This window comes from Helianthus annuus, chromosome 3 (genome assembly GCF_002127325.2).
Source record: "Helianthus annuus cultivar XRQ/B chromosome 3, HanXRQr2.0-SUNRISE, whole genome shotgun sequence".
Taxonomy (NCBI): domain Eukaryota; kingdom Viridiplantae; phylum Streptophyta; class Magnoliopsida; order Asterales; family Asteraceae; genus Helianthus; species Helianthus annuus.
This window is the reverse complement of record NC_035435.2, coordinates 11,868,240-11,890,034: the sequence shown is the minus strand read 5'-3', so window position 1 is coordinate 11,890,034 and position 21,795 is coordinate 11,868,240. Positions and strand designations below refer to the sequence as shown.

Here is a 21,795-nt window from a genome sequence, read left to right as displayed (position 1 = left end):
AATGGCGAAATAGAAAACGATAATATACAAGTTGTTTGGGCTATTAGGGGAACTGTTGTCATACAACTTGATTGGGCTTTTTGTGAGTGACTTGACTGCATACCAAAAGATCCATTTAAGTTCAACTGGGCCGCCTGAAATTGTTTATGTATTTGGGTCGTACCCTCGAGTTAAGCTGTGTAACTCATTGGGCCTGAATTGCATAGGCCGCACACCTATAGGGATTAGTTACTGGACCGTTAATTGTTATTTGGGGCATGAATTTGTAATGTAAACTTGCTATGACATCTGAATGATTTCACGGTGATAATCGGCTGATTATGTGCATGATTTCGTGCCACAACTAACATGTTTACTTGAATGCGAATAAACCACTTGACATGTGCTATAGTGCAATATGAACTTGTGCCGTGAATGTAACTAGGATTCGGATACTTGCTATAACTTATGTAACGGTGTGTGCAAAAATTCATGAGTGCAACTTGTGTAATATGTGATAAGATACGTGGTGCAGTGCGAATACGAAACTGATTCTTTTTATAAACCATGTTAGGACGTTTGTGAGCAACTATTAAGCAATTAACTAAATCTTACCGAGCAAACCAAAGGTGAGTTCACTGCACTTTTCTCAAGCATGCGTCCCGGTGGTTTGGGACAACGGGTAAACATTTGGAAGGGAAACATTGGGTAAACAACTTAATCGGTTTTGGTTATTGCCTGGAGGGCAATGGGGGTGATTAGTTGATAGCGCTATTAGGTGGGAAACCTCACACCGGGCCGTAAGGACGGGCGTGAACTAATTATCTGGGCATGGCTATGGTTGTTAGAGGCACACTCCTCGGATACATATGGGCACTCTCCCTAGGGTATCTAACGAAGGCAACATAGCAAACGGTCGTTAAGGGGTACCCACTCCCCGGATACTTATGGGCACACTCCCTAGGGTATCTAACATGAGAAACATCGTAACGCAACATTGAATCGCATTAACATACATATGGTAACATAACTTGTTAACAAAACCTTGAACTCACCAGCGTAGTCTGACACACTTGTTGCATGCTTGTAGGTCGTTAACGTTTGGAACATGGACTTGCTATCTGGGAGTGCTGGAGTGGTCATGGATCGAGACTCTTGGGTGACTTATAAACGTTACATTGATTTTGAATGTTATCATGAAACTATTACTAAACGAATTAATACATGCTTCCGCTACACAACTTTTGAGAATTGATAACATGTTGACATTTTATATTAGTAGTTAACGTCATGACTTATTAAATATCTATCATTGGTTCAATGTGATTGGTGGCTCGAACTCTGATGCGTAACACGCCTCGCGGGGTTTCCGCAGGTGGAATTTTGGGGGTGTTACAACTGATTTAAGCTTACTATTGATTTTAGCCTATTAAAGTAGTTAAGAAATACTTAGGAATTTCTAATTGCTATTTTGTGATTATGTGTTTTAGTATCTAACTAATTGGGTACAATATGAAATAATATTTAAAAGTTTTTTTTTTGCAAAATTTTGTTATGAATTTTAACTTAGTAGTTGTGTGTATTTTGCTAAACAGCATGAGTGACTTGTCTGACGCCCTTCAGAATTTAAATCTCTACCCAGTAAAAATAGAGGTTTCCAGGGATTTCAATAGGTATATACCAGACATAGAAGAACCTATAGAATTCAATGCTTTACCTCTCGAGAAACCCAAGCCTAAGAAAATGGAAATTGGGGAAAATTAAAGCAAATTGAAAGGTTACCATCTCAGGAAGATCTAGATTTTATATTGGCAAGCTATAATACTATTAAGCCTGTTAATAAAAATGTTATTCACTTTCTTGAAACACAACTACCAATGAACTTAGAACCAGCTATTCCAAACCCTTCAATCCACTCGCAAATAGACGAACGGTTGATTAATGAAATACAGTTACAAAACCATCCCTATAAGCTTTTTCCTCAGTTCAATCCAGAACCTTTACCAAATCCACCAATAAGTAACGAGAATACGGCTGAACTTCGCTTTGGTGAAGAACTAATGGATATTGGGAATAGGATCCAAGAGATTGGGGGACAGATCTCCTGGAAATACGAGGAGAGGGAACGCCATTACTAGAATATCATTTGACAAAGGATAGGGGAGGTTATGGAACTGTGGTTGTATAATAGTAATAGTCAAAATTAGTCTGTAAAATAACCTAAAATAAAACTTTGTAAGATAATGGTGTGTATTGATGCATACTATTAAATATACATGGAAATCAAGAAATCAATAAGTTTGGCTATATGTGTATTGTGAAATTAATATAATAATTTTATATATATGTATAATTGTTATTATTAATACTAATAAATATATTATCAGATGGAAAATGCTAATAATGAACCAGTTAATGAGGTTAATCAATCTGAGCAACAACCGGTGGATCAAAATATGACTAGGCAGGATATAGAAAATATTGTTGCTCAAGAGATAGCCAACGCTATTCCAGCAATAGTTGCTCAAGGGATAGCCAACGCTATTCCAGCAATCGTTGCTGCTGTTAAAAATCCAACAGAACCGCAACAAATCATTCCTAGCAAACGTATTTCTGAAGATAACTTCAGTAATAGCGTAAACAGAGGCAATAATCATACTAATCATGAGAATGAACCACGGCAAGCTCCTTCCCCTAAGAAAATGAAAGCTGCAACGCCTGGTTGCACTTACAAAGAATTTCTTGCTTGTAAACCCACTAAGTTTGCCGGCAATGAAGGAGCGACTGCGGCACTACGTTGGTTAGAGAAAACTGAGGCAGTAATTGCCATAAGTAAATGTGCTCATGATGATCAGGTCATGTACGCGTCAAACCTTTTCAAAGAAGGGGCGCTAGAATGGTGGAATACGGTGTTACAAGCAAAAGGAAGAAGGATGGCGTATGCTATGAACTGGGAAGAATTTAAGAGCTTTGTAGAAAGAAAATTCTGTCCCGAATATGAAAAGGAACAAATGACAAATAAGTTTCTAACCCACCAGATGGTGGATGTAGATTGTCGAAAGTATACTTCGACATTTTTCGAGTATGCTCGAGTAGTACCAATACTGGCTTCGCCAGAGCCGGTACTTATTTCCCGTTATATTTAGGGATTGATTGCTGAAATCCGTAATATCGTCAAGGCTGCGAAACCTCGCACGATTGATGATGCGGTGGATTTAGCCAATACTCTGACTGACGAACTAGTACGGACAAGAGAAGAAAATAGAAGGAAGGAAGTAGCCCTAAAGATTACCCAAGGATTCCGTCCGGGTGACCATAACAATTTCAAGAAAGGAGGGAATGGGCAATCTTCCACTAGCCCATTTTGCAATTCTTGCAGAAGAAAGCATTTTGGAAAATGCAAAGGATATTGCAATTTTTGCAAAATTCCGGGGCATCAAGAAGAAGACTGCAGGAGGAAGAGATTTCAGTCTGCTACAACTGTGGAGAAGCTGGACATCTTAGGCCAGATTGTCCTAAACTGAACAAACTATCTAACAATTAAGCTAAACCTGCAGAAGAAGCAAAAAGGAATGTAAGAGCCTTCCAACTGACTGCTCAGGAAGCAGAACTCATTCCAGATGTGATAGCTGGTACGTTCTTAGTTTACAACGTTTACACAAAAGTATTATTTGACACTGGGGCAAACCAAAGTTTTATTAATATTTCATTCTGCCAAACTCTTAACTTACCCAGCATTAGGCAAATTTCTACAGTAGAAACGGCAGATGGGAATTCAGTTAAAATAAATAAGGTTCTACAAAACGTAGAAATAGAACTTTTAAGTCATAAATTTCTGCAACTCCATTATCTATGAAATTAGTTGAATTGGAGGATGTGTTAGGAATGGATTGGTTAGTAAACAACCATGCTTAAATTATCTGTGATAAGAATTCCATAGAAATTTGTGCACCCACTGGAGAAGTAATAATGATTACAGGAGATAAGCCATGTAAACCCATAAAGTTTATCTCAGCAATGAAAGTTGCTAATTATGAACAAAAGCAAGAAATAGTATAAATGATTTCAGTAATCATTAATACCAAAGATAAAGAATTTAAGGGAATTTCTGTAGTTTCAGAATACTCAGATGTATTCCCAGAAGAATTATCAGGATTACCACCAGATAGGAAGGTAGAATTTAGGATTCATCTAATTCGAGAAACTATACCAATAGCTAAGGCACCTTATCGGTTAGCACCTACAGAAATATTAAAACTGAAAAAAAAAATCAAATAGATGAATTATTAAGTAAAGGTTTCATACAACCTAGTTTATCCCCGTGGGAGATGGCACTAATGTTGTTTATTAAGAAAAAGGATGGTCCGATAAGAATGTATATTAATTATAGAGAATTGAATAAGGTTACAATTAAGAATCGATACTCATTACCTAGGATTGATGATCTTTTCGATCAACTTCAAGGAGCTAGATATTTTTCTAAGATATACCTACATCAAAAACAAGTGGAAGACATACCTAAAACGGCTTTCAGAACTAGGTATGGTCATTACAAGGTTACAGTCATGCCCTTTAGATTAACGAATACACTTGCAGCATTCATGAACAAGATGAATAGGATCTGTAAACCATATTTGGATAAATTTGTAATTATCTTCAACGACAACATACTTATTTATGCCAAAAGTCAGGAAAAACATTATCAGCACTTGCATGTAGTCTTAACTTTGTTAAGAAAAGAGAAGCTTTTCGCCAAATTCTCGAAGTGTGAATTTTGGCTGCCAAAAGTACAATTTCTAGGTCATATGGTGAATCGTGAAGGTATTCACGTAGATCCTGATAAGATAGCAGCAATTACCAAATGAAAGGTTCCGCAATGGAAATTAGGAGTTTTGTAGGTTCAGCCAGATACTATAGACGGTTTATTAAGGATTTTTTTCCAAGATAGTTATATCATTAAATAAGCTAACCTGTAAAACAGTTAAGTTTGAATGAGGACCTAAACAAGAAGAAGCCTTTAGGATCTTAAAACATAAATTAACAAATGCCCCAATCCTAGCCTTACCAGAAGGAACAGAAGATTTTAAAGTATATGGTAATGCATCAAAGAATGGATTTAGATGTGTGTTAATGCAACTCAAAAAGGTAATTGCATATGCATCAAGGCAATTGAAAAAGCACGAAGAAAACTATACCACTCATGACTTAGAATTAGGAACCATAATTTTGCCCTTAAGATTTGGAGACATTATCTGTATGAAAGTAAGTTTACTGTCTATACGGGCCATAAGAATTTAAGATATATATTTGAGCAAAAAAGAATTAAACATGAGGCAAAGGAGATGGATGAAAATCCTAAAGTGACTACAACTGTGATATTCAGTATCACGAAGGAAAGGCTGAAGACGGCTAGGGATCGCTAGAAGAGTTATACAGATAATAGATAAAAGCCGTTGGAGTTTCAAGTTGGAGAAAAAAAATGCTATTGAAAGTATCTCCTTGGAAAGGAGTTGTTAGATTCGGGAAGAAAGGAGAGCTAAGTCCAAGGTACGTAGGACCATTTCCAGTAATACAACAAATAGGACTAATTGCTTATCGTTTACAACTACCAGAAGAACTAGTTGGAGTACACGATGTATTTCATATATCCAATCTCAAGAAATGTTTATCAGACGAATCCCTGGTAATACCTCTTCAAGATGTAGAGGTAAACAAAAAGCTGAAATTGTAGAGAAACCACTGCAAATAGAAGACAAGAAAGTCAAGTTTCTCAAACACAAATGACTAGTATTGGTCAAAGTCAAGTAGAATTCAAAGATAGGACCAGAATACACTAGGGAAGCTGGAATCAGAAATAAAGCGAAAATACCCTCAATTATTCCAGTAAATCTCGAGGACGAGATTTTTCTTAAGGTAGGGAGGATGTAACAACTCTCACAAAAATTAATACATAGTAGGTTAATTATCTATTAAAGGAAACCCTAATTAAGAAACCCAAGTAATTCTGCATAAACCCTAAAATTTTCATAACAATCAGAATTATGATCAGGGCCCCTAAAACTCAAGGGGGGTTAAACCCTAAATGATAATTATCATTATAATTCGTTGTCTGAATTCAAATTTCACGAAGTGTCAACTCAGCAAGCCTACTGGGACACAAGGCTACCCTAGGGTAGATTAGCATCTCTCGCGCCACGCGACAGGTGCATGTATCCCTGTCGCGACACGCGAGGGGGACCATTTTCTGGGTATAAATAGTCGGGTCTGGGACTTGACATTCTGCTTTAATTCGACGTTCAAATTCCTATTATGCTCTGAGTTATAGTCGAAACAGTCCAACAACACACACAATTCACGAATCATTGCCGCAATCAGGGTAATAACTCGATCGCTATTACGTTTCAACGTCCGATTGATTGTAACTATCCAATGATTGTCTGAGTGCTGCCCAAATTGGGTTTATACTTTGTTATTCATCGTGATTTCGACTTGAATGTTTGAGTGCTGTCCGAACTCGGGCTATACTCTGTCATTCGTTGTGAATCCGCTGGATTGTTAAGTATTGCACCTTGTAAATCGTTGTGAGGGTTTAATCTCGTGAATTGTCGTAACTGCTGTATTAGTTACTAACCCGTTTGTGTGTGTGTGCATTATTATTTAAATTAGGTTAATCAAGGCTAATCAGTAGGCTTATACTCTGCTCGTTAAATCTGCAATGTGAGTCCATTCTCTTTTCTCACAGTTTGTGAGTCATTCTCTTTTTATCAACTGTTTTACAATACTCCAAATTATTTTCAAAGGTTATAATTACAGGGACTAAGTCGTGGATATCTTGAATCACTTGCTAGTGGGGTATTGTGCACATTACTAATTTTCTCCCATTTAGGTTCATTGACCTACTAGGGATAATCATCACTAATTAGGTTCATTGACCTAATAGTGGTATGACCATCGTCACCATTGTGACATGTCACCATTGTGACATGGCGCCAGATAAATATAAGATATAAACCATTGTAATCGCTCTTATGCTGTAATTTTATAACTAAGGGTCATTTTATAAAAACCTGAATGAACTCACTCAGTATTTCCCGCTGACAAAACCTTTTTCAAACATGTTTCAGGTGATCTGTTATGATCCAGGAAAGGTGCCGTGAAGCACTACAAGCTTAAGAAAGTGGCTCATGATAAAATAAAGAAACATGTTTTGTAAAATAAAAGATTTCCCAGTGAAATCAAATGATTGTAAATTACCAGGGTTTTATCCCTAAATTATGTAAACGGGCAGTTTTAAATATTGAAAGATCATGTTTTAAAAGACTTCCGCTGTCGCCTAAATTAAATACCACGGGATTTCTGTCCCGCGGCTTCTGAAACGGGTTAAACCGGGTCGGGGGCCGTGACAACTGGACCTCGCGCAATACCTGTGACGGCGGACTGTTCATGAGACTTGTATTAGATTACCATAATGTTTTTGTGCTTACCAAAAGAAATTGCATGCATTTGTAATAAAACATAAAGGCGTAACGCAAGTAACAGACTTTGCGTTGATTTGGATAAGGCGCAGAGGCCGCTTTGTACAAAGCTGCTAAGATTACATTTTTGGATAAATAAGATACTTAAGCTAATACGCATGTAAGTAGTTATCCTTGTGTCATATGTTGACAAGTTGTGAGGAACCTGTCAACTATAAAGGAAACTAAGCTTACATGCACATTGCACCATCTTGGACCATTAAGTTTGTTTCGCTTTCTTGTTGCTTGGCCCTTCGTCTCCGCGGGTGATCTGGCGAATCCCTTTCGCACGTTTTGCACCAAATGCGTAAGCTCCCCGCTTTTGAGTGCCTTTTCTATTTCTGTATGCAGGCTAATACAGTTGTCAGTGGTATGACCTGTATCCTTGTGATACTCACCAAAAAGATTTGGGTCTTGTCCCCGCTTGTTCTTCATCTGCTGCGGTAGTTTAAACTAATAATTTTCAGTGCTGAGTACCTCCGCAGGCGTTTTGGTGAGAGGCGTCCATTGCCTTTTACGGTTCTCTTGCTTGATTTCTTTCTAAGCTGTGATTTTGTTGATTGTTGTGCGGGCGTCCTCTGAAGAGTATGCGCTCGAAGTTGAATCTTTCCAGTTTTTCTTGAAATTTCGACCACTGTTTCCGCTCATGTCTTGAGGAGATTCTGGGGCAGGGGCAGTCGATTGGAACTCAAGTTGCGCTTAGTCTGAGAATAAACCTTGGCTGCTGCCATCAACTTCTCCCAGCTCTTTGGTAATTCCTCAGTTCCTGATAACACTTTTATCATATCATCACATAGTACCGCGTATTTGAACTGTGCGCGAATTAGGTGCTCGTGCATATTACCAATCTCCAACACTTTGTCACACCCCGATATTTCCATGTATTACCGGTGGGCCTGGTGGGGAGTATCCTGACGTAGTTGATATCATCGTAGTCAAACAACACAAATTTAAATGCACAGTGGAAGCAAAAGATAGATTTATTTCAACCGAATAAAATTGTAATATTTAAGTATCACAAACAGTTGAAGAAGATCCACAGGCGGATCAAAATAAAGAGGAAACTTGTTCAACAGACTTTAGACATCTAAGCTTGCGAGACTTCTACTTGATGCTAAGAGAGACCAGCCTATTTCGAGTAGTACCTGCACTTAGCCTTTTTGGGAAAATACGTTAGTTTACACTGGTAAATACAATTTAACTGACTCATTTTGAAAAGGTTTGAAAATTGATTTGAATGCACGTGGCACAAAAGATATTATAACTTGGGATAATTATTTGTATATAATCTTGTAAAAGAATTACTTGTTTCTTATACGTTCAGTAGCCCAGGTTGAACACCGGGTTAAAGATTAATTGACACACCACATGGTATAGTCCCGCGGCCGGGTTATTCCCGAAACCGACGGTTATACCTTATTATTTATAAGTGCACTGGCGGGTGTATGCCTACACCCGCGTGCTAAGGTCGTGGCCGTTTCTTAAAATGATGCCAAGGATATCTGGGACATGGTCATTAACCCCCAAAAGGTTTTAAGCAAACAAAACAATTTAAACGGGTCATTTCAATGAATTAACCACTATACAATTAAAGATTCAATGGCCGACCAAGCGGTATTTTATATACCGTACCCCAAGCCCGTATAAGGGAAAATAAGTTAAAAGTATTTACTTTTGCAAGTATAATTCATAACAAGCAAATGCAAGTAGCTTTTACCGGATCTCCTATTCTGGAACGAAGGTTTATAATAACCTATTAGATTTCTAACGGGTCTTTAATTAAGCCTAAGCTTAGACCGGTTAGTTTTAAAGAAGATACGGTTCAAACGCATGAAAGGCGAAGACCGGTTTAGAATGTGGTTTTGACCCGACAAGCTTGCATGCTTGTTTAATATGGGTAACTTAATCACATTTTGGATTTTGAGAGAAAAATGATATGGTTTGACCCGTTTCGGCTAATATATGTAAACTAGTTACATAAGGCGATCCGAATGCGAAAAGTGCCTAACGAGTAACCATATTAATCATATACAAGTTTCCTAAGTTAATATGCATTAAATATGTTGTGATATCAGTAAGATATCTTCTATTATGCCCATAATGATTTTATACTCAAACTATGCCTCATAGGGGCATTTTGGTCATTTAAAAGGTTATAAAAGAGTTTAAATAGTAATCTGAGTTACAGGTCTGATATAATCAGTAAAAATACTAAGTTTAATAAGTTATATCAGTAGGGTATCATACATATGTGAAATTTATTAATTATAACCATACTATGCACTGTAGGGGCATTTTGGTAATTTCACATAAGCCTAAAAGGTCAAAACTGGAAATCTGAGTTTAAAACTTTTCCTTACTGTTGTAATATAAAAATTTAATGAATACATCAGTAGGTATCACCCCTTATATGTCTAAAATAGTTTTAATACATACTATGCGTTAAAAACGCTTAAAAAGGCGATTTGGAGCCATTTCCGGGTTTTCAAAGGAAATCCGATATTTTTATTATTCCAGAAGGCTCAAAATAATTTATTTATCATATTAGATCAGTAGAAAAAGGTTTGGTATCAAAAGGATTTGTAAAACTCATTTTATAGCCCAAAATGGCAAAACCAACAATAACCGAATTAAGCTTAGAACTCTAAGTTATGCTCAGCCTAAAAATAAATGAAAATCTCCAAAAATCCAAAAATATTATATTACATCAGTGGGTAAAAAGTTTGATATCAAAAACTGGGTTTAGATAGGCTATACGCTAATTATGTCATTTAATTAATAAAAAGCTTTCTAATTACGCTAATGAGCATAACTCTTAATCTAGACCTCAAACTGATGTCAAATTTTAGGTACAAGTTTATAAATAAGTAACTAAGGTGTCTACACTTTTACATTTTCAAAAATCACATTTTAAGGTCATTTGGGCATAATGGTCAACATTTAAGCATTTAACGGAAACATGCATGTGAATCGGATAAATAGTGAATCAAGTTGTATAATCTCAGAGGGTTATACTAACATGAAACCTAGTCCTAAATAAGCTCTAAGGCACATCTAAACTATGCTTAAATGGGTCAGAACTGAAAGTCAAAGCAGAAGTCAAACTATGCGACTTTCGGTTCCGAACCGAGCCTAAACTGAAAATTGTCGGGGTGAACATGTTTAGACATGTTCTTACATCAATTACCAAGTTATATTAATGATAAAACAGGTTGCATGGCTTCTACATTGTTAATTATGCTTTAATTTGAAAATAAGCTTTCTGTTGACTTTTTAAAGTTAACTTTGACCCGACAATTGACATAGTTAGAGTGGGAATCAGAGAGTACCCTTTTAAGGGTTTATTACCCACATAATTACCCACTCATATGTATTTTTAATTCGAGATTTGACTGAATAAATTATGAGTAATCTCGAAGTCAAACCTTAATTACGACGGTTTGACTTATAGCTAATTAACTAAGTTAAACTGAATTAGGAAGGGTTAAGGATACTTACAAGAGTCCTAATTACGACTAGAGATCACTAGGAAGCTTGTGGTTGATCAGAGGAGCACCAGAAATGAAGTTGTTAATGTTTCAAGTGAGTGTGCACAAGTTTTACAACATGTGGGTTCCTTATATAGTGATTTTGATCTCATAAGATGATGCCAAGGAAGTCTACACATGATTCCAGATCAAGACAAGTGCCCCCTATGCATGAAAACTTGTTGGTGCAGCCCCTAGTATGCAAAAACAAGCTTTAAAGTCGGTTACACAGGTCTGACTGGCAGCTGTGAAGCTTTTTCTGTCGCTGGGGTGATCAAGCGGCCCGCGTAAGGTTCCTTAAGGGCCTTACGCGGCCGGTATGACACTACTAGAAAATAGGCCTAATGTAACTTTTTAAAAGTAACCTTTTTCGGATGAGTTGCATTTGACTGTAATGCAACTCTGTTGAATATAAAGGTTGCATTAAAAGATCTAATGCAACTTTTTTCATAAAAAGTTACAAAACTATAATAAATTTGCAACCTTTTTCATTAAAAGTTACAAAACTATATTGAATTTACAACCTTTTATTAAAAAGTTGCAAAATTTTACTAAGATTTGCAACTTTTTTTAATAGGGTGCAATTTTTTGTAAAAATGTGTTGGTGTGTATCAAGGTTACACACTATTAAGGGTTAATACATTAAATCTGATTACACCTGGGTCACTCTCAGGTTTCAACTAACTCATCTGACTCATCCATCGATTTGTATCAATTCTCTTTCATTTAACTTTTATTTAAGCCCTAGATGAACTGTAACCCAACCCTACTATAATTTAGCAAACGCCTAACAACTGGGCTGAAAATGGAAATTTGTGGTGACTGATTGTTTAATTTTTGCGTTGATTCTGCAAGAACAGGAGAGGGAAGCCGATAATGATTGACTCGGGTCTTTATAGTTCGGAACAAATTAGAAATATGGTAGGCAATCAAGAAAAGAATTTTCCCTACTAGAATGAAATTAGACATATCAATTTGATCACAAATCCATCAATTCATGGTGAAAAAAAATAAGAAAACAAGAAAAAAAGACTCACCTTCAGTCGGTTCAATATCAATTTTTAGATTAACGGGTTTATCCGAAACCAGTTGGTTTACCCGAAACCTGTTAGTATACCCGATGGATATTTGCCCGCTAGAAACCTGACGGGTTTTGAGACAAGGTTATCTAACCGGGCTTGGGTTTGGAATTATCTAAACCCGTCCCAAACCCAAACCATTGCCATCCCTACCTCGATTACCCACTCTTCCCCAAATCTCTTTGATTTGAAATAAGGTTTTTAGTGATTAATCAATCCATTAGCGGCAATTTTGTAAGTAATTTTTTTTTACTTTCCCTCTCTTGCTCTCAAACCCACATAGTAAGAACAGCGGAAATTACTTTAAAAAATTTAGTTTCCTTCTCCACTCTCCAACCGCCATAACTCGATTCTACCATTAGCATCAATTACCTAATATGCCAGTGATTGCGTGTGATATTATCACTAGAAGGATTCATTAGCCGGTGATGAAAAGTGGTTCTATCACCAGACGCTAGTCAATCGCCCGTTGCAAGTGTTTCAATCAGAGCTTCAGTCCACCTTCAACCCTAGGTCAGTAAAAAAGAAAATTGTTATGTTCGATTGATAAAAAAATATCTCACTATGTTTTTATATGAAACCATGTAACTATGTGTTGTTTATTTTTTTAGTTTGAACTGAATTTGCATTTTAATTTTGTTCGGTAGTTCCATCAGTATGTTTATGTCCAAGGATAAAATTCGTTTGCTCATTTAACTTTTGCTAAAATTACATGTACAATTTGACAACATGATGATTTACATGGGAAGTAATCGAATTGATTTGTAGGTGATTTACATCTGCTAAATCCACTGTTACATGAACATGACATTTAATTTTGATTTGCAATTGCCAAAACAGTTATTCATCTATTCGTGTTTCAAAACAGTCCTTTCATCTATTCATGTTTCAATTAAAAAGTTTTTTTTTTCTTTTTTTTCCTTTTACTTTTCAAGTATTTACTATTTTAATGAATAAGATTTGATTAATATTTATTTTGAGCATAAGGTATTCCTAATCTTGTTTAAATATTTTGAGGTGATCAACAGTTCGTTTAATTTATTTTGAATACCATCTCTGATAATGTGCTATCTGTTTTTGGCTATGTGTGCTTACTAGATCATGGTCTGTTATTTTTCTGGCATAATGTAATGATACATGCTTGTAGACTGTGGACATCATTCGTTGGTGCTCCTCATTTAATCTGATTGGCAGGGATGGCACTCTTGCTTAACAAAAAAAGGTTCAAAGAGGACTGTCGATTTATTTTTATAAGTGGGAACTCAATGATTTAGTGATTCACGAACAAAACAACAATATACATAAGCATCCATTTTTTAAGAGATTTGTATTTGCAGATTTAAATGGATTGGTCGTTTGTTTATTTCATATTTATGTCTTGGTTTAAAAAAGCTCAGGTAGTTAATACAACTGGTCTAAAGTTATTTATAAGTTTAAACAAGTAAATTTTCAACAACTTAACACTCCTATGTTATTTTATTTTCAGATCTAGTTCAAATGTATTATGAGTTTTATACTGGTTGCAGAGTTCTGAGATGAGGTTCTCCCGAGTAAGTTGTTCCTCTTTTGTCTTGTTTTCACCTTATATCTATATCAGTTCTTGTTGATGTGTGTAATCCATTTACCTATAACAACTATATGTAGGTTACTTATATAGAAAATAAGAGAAATAGAGGAGTTTACACAGCAGCCAATATAATACTTCAAAGAATAATTAGTTTACAATCTCTCCTTATATTGTAACTGATGTCGATAGAGACAAATCATATTGTTTTGTTTTGGTTTTTAGAGTTTATGGGTCATGAAGGACAAAAACAAAGTATTTTTTTTCGGAAAGGGCCCCTAGTTCTGTTATCGCTTTGGACAGCTAAAGTACTTTAGCTGGCCTTGATATACCAATTGCCCATGATACACCAATTAGGGGTGTTCAAAAAGCTCGTTGTTCGTGACTCGCTCGAAAAAAAACCAAAAAATCTAAAAGACTAATGTGTATATTCTATAAATATTGCAATGTAACTTACATATCTGTTACAATAACTTTCATATCAAACATTGATAAAATGTAATCAATCTATTTCTAACTGTCTATATCTCATGCAGCGAAAAGAGGTTGGGAATTAGTGACACTCGGATATTGTTTCCCGTCTTCTGGTGAACTTGGAGTTGCTTCTGCTTTCATGGCTAGTAGGTATACACTCGTGTCATTCCTTTTTGATAGCTCTGATTCGTCATACGCTGAGAGATTGATTCCCGTTCCTAGTGTTTGTCGAAACCTCTGGCCCAAACCTTGTTGGAAGTTTAGGGATATTGGCGAAATCGAGTCTTCTTTAACGGAAGTTAGGTTACAGTTATCTCCTTTTGCAAAGAAATAGAGGGTTATGCTGCAAGCAACAGTGACATCAAAAGTGAAAGAAACAATAAACTTTCCATGGTTTTCTTCATCAGCTTCAATCTTTAAAGTCTCTTTTTTAAGGTTAACATCATTCCAAATAGTCACAGCCTTTTGATGATCAACATAAGGTGTAGGCAAGTGCATCACCGGAGCACAAGGGTACCTCCCACCACCCACCCATGTGGCAGCTTCCACGGCAACACGGTGGTGATGGTGGTGGTCATGTGGTGGTTGCAACGGCACCGCCGGAAGTGGTGGTGGTGGGTACTATGCTCCGGTTGGATACTGGTAATATGGTGGTGGGTTAGGGTTAGGGTATTGGGTAGGGTATGGTGTGGTGTGGCGGCGGCGAATACATACCAGTTGGTTATGTTCGGCTGCGGCGGCGGTGGCTGCGGTAGCAATTTAAGTTTTACCTATTATGGTTATTTCAGACTCAGTAGGTAAATAACTTATTTATGCTTTTACATGTTAATGGTTTAAATATGAAACTAGATTGTTTGGAAACTGACGAAGATCAAGGGGATATTATGAGATCTCAAGGTACTTTTGTTGAGTGATTCAAGTATATGTTTGTTTGTTGTTTTAATATTTTTGTTATGCTATATATTAATTGTATGTCATTCCAAATTACAAGATGAGAAGACAGAGTATGAAGACATGGAAGATATGACAATTGCAAATAACAAAAATTATATAGAAACAAATGATATCAGTGGTAGAGGCGTTACAAATACATTAGTGAAAAAGGTAGATGGTGCTTGCACATCATACATGATTCCGGAAGGGCTGATGGAATCATTTAAAGCAACCAGTAGTTGCTGGAAATGCGTAATGAGATTGAAGAGGATCATGAAAGAAAAAAGGCTAAGCTGGAAGCTATGCAAAAAGACATTGACAACCAACAACAAAACTTGGAAGCTATGATGCAGAAAGTTATGAAACGACTGCCTGTTGGAGATCGAGACGAGTAGAATGTTTCTATTTCTTTTTATTATTGTATTGAAACTTTGTGTTGACCACATTGTTATTTAAGTTTGAACAAGTATGTTAAAGTACACTACTTCTCTATCAATGATATTTGTCATTATTTGTTCTAGCGTAATTGCGATTCAGTGTATATCGAATAATAGCAATAAAATTTATAGTACAAAGTTGCATTTTGATTTAAAAAGTTGCATTTAGTGCAAAAAAGTTGCATTTTTCTAATAAAAAGAAAATAATAGTTACTTTAGCTCTAAAAAAGGGTTACATTTTTGTAACTAAATCATATTAAAGGTTGCATTTACGTGTATAAAAAGTTGCGTTTGAGTGAAAAAAAGGTTACATTTTGTATCTAAAATATAAAAAAAAAGTTGCATTTGAGTGTTATAAAAGTTGCATAGAAAAAAAAGTTGCATTTGTATACTAAAAGCAACACTAAAGAAAAAAGTTGCATTAGGCCCTAAAAAAGTTGCATTAGATCTAATGTAACTGCTTCTAATGTAGCCCCCAATAAAAAGTTGCATTAGGCCTAATGCAACTTTTTCAAGGCGTAATGCAACATTTTTTAGGGGTTACCCTAGCTTCATTTTCTTGTAGTGTGAGCTGCCAGAACAGGCCAAACAAGTTTTGTTATTTGCATTTTTTATCCTTGGTCCTTGTATGCGTGGTTTTAAGTTTATTTCTTGCATTTTTGTCCCTCTAACCTTACTTTTAAGGGTCTTAAGACTTAACCAAACTCCGTTAAGTCCTTGTTTAACCCTGTGATCACCTGTAAGGCCTTAGATTTCAACGTTGACACTTTTAACCCCTCGTAAACGAATTTCATCATAACTTTCTCATATGATAACGAAACTTTATGAAATTTTTATCATAATTTCTAGTGAGCATAATTTACCATTACAAAGCTTCGGGTTTGCTAAATGGTCACTCAGAGGTATACTTTAAACATGTTGACACATTTAACCCCTGTAGTTTGTAATTTCTCACTTTCTTTCATATTTAGCTTCGTATGATCCATGATTTATTCGTTTAAGGGTATAAACATCGTGTAGGGATATGGTAAATTATATTTATCTATTGTTGACACTTTGAACCCTTATATTCACATACTTTCTCTATTTGTCAACTTTAGTCCCTCTAAAGTAATCTTTTACACGTTTAAAGCTTATGACACGTGTGAATACATTATTGGGCACAAATTTTCGAGGTGTTACATCCTCACCCCCTTAAAAGAAATCTCGACCTCGAGATTTACTGAAATAAATGAGGGTAATTTTCTTTCATTGCGGATTCTACCTCCCACGTGTACTCGAGACCTCTGCGGGCATCCCATTTAACCTTTACAATAGGCATATGCTTCCTTCGAAGCTTCTTTACCTGTCGATCCTCAATCGACAAAGGTTTTTCCACAAATTTCAAGCTCTCATCTATGTGCACATCTGTATGCGGTATGACTAGCGATTCATCTGCTAGACATTTCTACAGATTGCAGATGTGGAATACATTGTAAATACCACTGAGCTCTTCAGGTAAGTTCAACTTATAAGCCACTGATCCTACACATTCGATGATCTCGAATGGTCCTATATACCTTGGGCTTAACTTACCTTTCTTACCAAATCGCATTACCCCTTTCCAGGGTGATACTTTAAGCAAGACCTTATCACCAACCTCAAACTTTAGAGGTTTTCACCTTTTATCAGCATAACTTTTCTGCCTATCCCTGGCAGCTTTTAGGCAGTCACGAATCTGGACAATCTTGTCCGTCGTTTCAAAGACTAGGTCAGGTCCTGTTAGTTGAGCTTCTCCTACTTCTGCCCAACAAATAGGCGTAGCCTGAATGCTCGTATGGTAACTATTGTTATAGGAGAACTCGACCAACGGCAGGTGGTTATCCCAACTACCACCTAAATCAATTACACATGTACGAAGCATGTCTTCCAAAGTCTGAATGGTACGCCCACTCTGTCCGTCCGTCTGGGGATGGTAAGCAGTACTGAAATTCAAGCGTATGCCCAAAGATTGTTTGAAACTTTTACAAAAGTGTGATGTGTATCTAGTATCCCGATCAGAGATAATAGACATTGGTACGCCATGCAGAGATACAATCTTATCTACATACAATTGGGCTAGCATGTCGGAGCTATAAGTTTCCTTAATGGGTAGGAAATGTGCTGACTTAGTCAGTCTATTTACTATCACCCATATAGCATCATTTCCTTTCTTTGTCCTTGGTAGCTTGGTGATGAAATCCATTGTCACCATTTCCCATTTCCCATTTCCAAGTGGGAATCTCAGGTTGTTGCAGTAAACCTGACGGCTTCTGATGTTCAGCTTTGACTTGCGCGCACGTCAAACATTTAGCTACATAGGCATCTATAGACTTCTTCAAGCCTATCCACCAATAGTTTGCCTTAAGATCCTGATACATCTTATCAGCTCTAGGATGAACAGAATATTTAGAACTGTGGGCTTCCTGGAGGATAACATCCCGAAGTCCTCCATAAACTGGAACCCATATACGTCCATTTAATCTTAGGATTCCGTCCTTGCCATAGGATAACTGTTCTTCAGTTACTCCTAGCTTTTCATCAGGGTAGTTAGCTTCTAGCACAGCTTCCTTTTGTGCAGCTAACAATCTTTCATTCAAACTATTCTTTATCTCAATGCTCTTGGCATTGATTCTTATAGGCTTCACTCTCTCCTTTCTACTTAAGGCATCAGCGACTACATTTGCCTTGCCAGGATGGTATCTTATTTCACAATCATAATCATTCAAAGTTTCCATCCAACGTCACTGCCTCATGTTCAAGTCCTTCTGATTGAACAAATGTTGAAGGCTCTTGTGATCCGAATAGATCACGCACTTGGTTCCATACAAGTAATTCCTCCACAGTTTCAGTGCAAATACCACGGCACCCAACTCTAAATCATGGGTGGTGTAGTTCTTCTCATGCACCTTTAACTGACGTGAAGCATAGGCAATAACCTTGCCTTTTTGCATAAGCACACATCCCACACCGGTGTGTGATGCATCACAATACACTACAAACTCATCAATTCTTTCAGGAAACGTCAGCACTGGAGCGTTGCTCAACTTTTGCTTCAAAATATCGAAGGATTCTTGCTGCTTAGGCCCCCACTCAAACTTGCTATTCTTGCGAGTGAGTAAAGTCAGGGGTGCTGCAATCCTTGAGAAGTTTTCAATAAATCGTCTGTAGTATCCTGCCAGTCCTAGAAAACTGCGAATCTCCATAGGCGTCTTCGGCTCATGCCAATTCATAATAGCTTCTATCTAGCGGGATCTACTTGGATACCACGCTCACTAACCACATGTCCAAGGTATTGGACTTCACGAAGCCAAAATTCACACTTTGAAAATTTGGCATAGAGCTTTTCTTGATGAAGCAGTTTCAGAATACAATGGAGATGCTTCTCGTGGTTAACTTGACTCTTCGAGTAGATGAGAATGTCGTTGATGAAGACGATGACAAATTTATCTAGATAGGGCTTGCAAACGCGATTCATGAGATCCATGAATGTGGCTGGTGCATTTGTGAGCCCAAAAGGCATCACTAGGAACTCGTAATGACCATAGCGAGTCCTAAATGCAGTCTTGTGTACATCTTCATCTTTAACCTTCAACTGATGGTAGCCTGACCTCAAGTGATCTTGGAGAAATAACTTGCTCCTTGCAGTTGATCGAACAGATCGTCGATCCTGGGCAAAGGATACCTATTCTTAATAGTGACCTTGTTAAGCTCACGGTAATCAATGCATAGGCGCATTGATCCATCCTTCTTCTTGACAAACAAGATTGGCGCTCCCCAAGGGGACGAACTAGGTCTAATAAAACCTTTAGCTAGCAAATCATCTAGTTGCGTCCTCAATTCCTTCATCTCTGTTGGTGCCAACCTATAAGGCGCTCTCGCAACAGGTGCTGCTCCGGGGATGATGTCAATTCTGAATTCTACTTGCCTATCTGGTGGCAAACCAGGTAGTTCTTCAGGAAAGACTTCAGGGTATTCAGAAATGACTGGAATATCTTCAATCTTGGGTTTATGCTCATCAATAGTCACATGTGCCATATAAATGACACAACCCTTCTTCAAGCATCTAGATGCCTTGAGCATGGACACTTGCCCAGGCAGTCCATACTGGGTATCTCCCTGAATGGTATGTGGCTCACCAGACGGAGTCTTGATCACCACTTGTTTCTTATTGCAGACGATCTGGGCTTGGTTATGCGACAACCAATCCATACCTATCACTATATCAAATCCCGCTAACTTAAAGGGAAGTAGGGACAAAGGAAAAGAGTGGTTCCTAATGGATATGAAACATCCATCTAACACGGTTGATGCGGTTTCTATGGTTCCATCAGCTAATTCCACCTCATACTTCACACTTAAGGTTTTGACAGACAATTTCAATAATTCACAAAACTTATTATCTAAGAATGACTTATCAGCTCCTGAATCAAAAAGTAGTCTTGCATAGACAAAATTTATTAGGAAGGTACCTGTTATCACATTGTCGTTCTGGATAGCCTCCTGAGCGTTCATCTGGAAGACCCTTGCATTGGTCTTTTTCCCTTCTTCGGCCTTCTTTGCAAGCTTCGGGCAATTTGACTTAATGTGCCCCTTCTCGTTGCAACTGTAGCACGTTGCGTCTTTCAACTTCTTGCAATCGAGAGTCTTGTGTTCACTTGAATTACAAATCCCACATGCTCTTGGTTGTGACTGGGATTTTGACTCATACCTGCACCTCCCGAAATGATGCTTCTTGCAGGTTTTACACTTGGGCTTGTCACCCTTCTGCTGACCCTCCTTCTTAGATCCTGAACCCTTTTTATGGTCATTGTTTCCCTTACGCTTCTTATCTGACCGCCGTGAGTTGTCATCCTCGCGTTTTCTTTTCTCAGCATCCGAGTTCCTCAGCGATCTCTGCCTAACCGCGTCCAATGTAAGGGACAATGATATATCTGCTACAGACCGAAAAGTAGCTGGCCGAGAGGCCTTCACGCTTGCCTTAATTTCTGGGGCTAAACCCCCAATGAAACGAGCTATTCTTTTGGGTTCCGGGGTCACAAGATAAGGAACCAACCTTGACATTGTATTAAAACGCGTAAGGTAAGCTTGGCAATCCAGGTTCTTCATAACCAACGACAGGAAATCAGATTCAATATTTTCAACCTCATGCTGAGGGCAGTAGTTCTCCTTGATGAGAGTGACAAATTGATCCCATGTCATATTGTACAGCGAATCTTCCCGGTAGCTTGAATCAACGACCTCCACTAGGCTAGGGCCTCACCCTTGAAAGACTGAGATACAAACTTTACAATATCCCTTTCAGCACATCCACTAATATCTACCACAGTGTCCATCTCATCCAACCATGTCATGCAATCCACTGCCCCTTTCTCCCAGTGAAATCTCGGGGTTTGCATGAAACAAAGTACTTATAGGTGCAACCTTTAGCACGTGGTTTGTCATCAAATACTATCCTTTTGGACGGAACACTGTTTTGGTTTGAGGAGTGTCGATCATCATCTTTCTTTGGCTCTTCTTTCTTAGAGGGTGGCTTGTTGTGAGCCTCAGAATGAGTCTTAAGCTTGGAATGCGGAGTGGATAGGGTCCTACTTCAAGTCCCACTAGATTCACTAGATTATCTACTAATGCTTGCAGTTCTGCTCCGGTCACATGTATCTTAGCGTTTTCATGGTTTTCTACCGGATGACTGTTTACCTCATCAGACCCAGCCATGTAGCTTTAAATGCTACATATAAGAAAATAATGGTCAAGGTTTTATTTAGAAGCTTTTACAGTATTTTATGAATTATTAACCATGGTTTTAATAGCCATTTTGGGTTAATTTGTTAATTATTCATATATTCAGGACCTTTATTACAATCCTATATTATAATTTAATAATAGCACAAAAAGCCTAGTCATACAGACAAATTTAATTTATAAACCAAGATTTTTATTGAATCAAGGTATTTAAGGTTTGAATCAAAGTCCATTACCTTTTTCTAGACAGGGAGTTGTAGGCTACTACTGTCTTTAGTCCAAACGGACATTAATTATAGCCCGTAGGCACTTCATCCATAAGGGATGGTTATATAAATAAGGGAAACTGGAATATCCCAAATTAAAGATGACCTATGTGATTTTATCGTATCACGGTTTGTCAGAAATGTTAACATGCTTTCAGATGTTAACAAGAATTGGAATCTTTTGTGTAGGTTTTACCATCTTGGTCATGTTTGCAACAACATATAAACTAGGTTTTACCATTAAGATTCTTTTAATAATTAA

The 21,795-nt window shown here is 37.4% G+C and overlaps 1 pseudogene; it reads right to left on the bottom strand.

Annotated features, from left to right (window-relative positions):
- Positions 1 to 14,191: 14,191 nt before the first annotated feature.
- LOC110931215 lies at positions 14,192 to 21,240 on the bottom strand (annotated as a pseudogene).
- Positions 21,241 to 21,795: the final 555 nt, after the last annotated feature.